The 701-nt window shown below is 44.2% G+C and overlaps 1 non-coding gene across 1 annotated transcript; it reads left to right on the forward strand.

The window, feature by feature from the left end:
• Nucleotides 1-381: 381 nt before the first annotated feature.
• On the forward strand, nucleotides 382-468 carry trnay-gua (transfer RNA tyrosine (anticodon GUA)). Its single transcript is given in 2 exon segments — nucleotides 382-418; nucleotides 433-468. It is a non-coding gene; the product is annotated as a tRNA-Tyr (tRNA).
• The last annotated feature ends 233 nt before the right edge of the window (nucleotides 469-701 follow it).

Raw genomic sequence — 701 nt, forward strand, 5'->3', positions numbered from 1 at the left:
AACAAGTCTTTCCAGTAGTAGGTTAATTCCTTACCTGGAGGATCATATCAGCAGTTCTTTCATCGAAGTTTACCAAGAGAGTACTGCGCATTTCAAAATGTGGCACAACAGCAGTAACTTATCAGTTACTTATAATATCTCTGACATGAAGACAGGATCAATTTATCATATAGCAGCACACCAAGAGGAGAGGCTAGAAGCTAAGAGGTGTATTGACTACTGATGGGAAACTGGTTTAACTGATGAACAAGCTATTATTCACCTGTGCTGCAAGTTAGTAAAAGTAGTTCCCGGTTTAAACAGTTTGGTTAATTTAAAGCATATTGAAAAGGAGAAATATGTCTCTGGAGATGCTACGTTAGCAAACTTGCTAGTATGTAACCTTCGATAGCTCAGTTGGTAGAGCGGAGGACTGTAGGGGAAAGCACAGGAATCCTTAGGTCGCTGGTTCAAATCCGGCTCGAAGGAAAAGCTTTTTGGGGTGTCTTGTAGAGCAGGGCACCCACTAACCGGAAGTTTGGTGGTTTGATCCCAGTCTGCATGCCAAATATCCGTGGGCAAGACACTAACCCAGGGGTGGGCAATCTCAGTCCACGAGGCCCGGTGTCCCTGCAGGTTTTAGATCTCACCTTGGGTCAACACACCTGAATCACATGATTAGTTCGTTACCAGGCCTTTGGAGAACTTCAGGACATGTTGAG

This window comes from Pelmatolapia mariae, linkage group LG12 (genome assembly GCF_036321145.2).
Source record: "Pelmatolapia mariae isolate MD_Pm_ZW linkage group LG12, Pm_UMD_F_2, whole genome shotgun sequence".
In the NCBI taxonomy this organism is placed as follows: domain Eukaryota; kingdom Metazoa; phylum Chordata; class Actinopteri; order Cichliformes; family Cichlidae; genus Pelmatolapia; species Pelmatolapia mariae.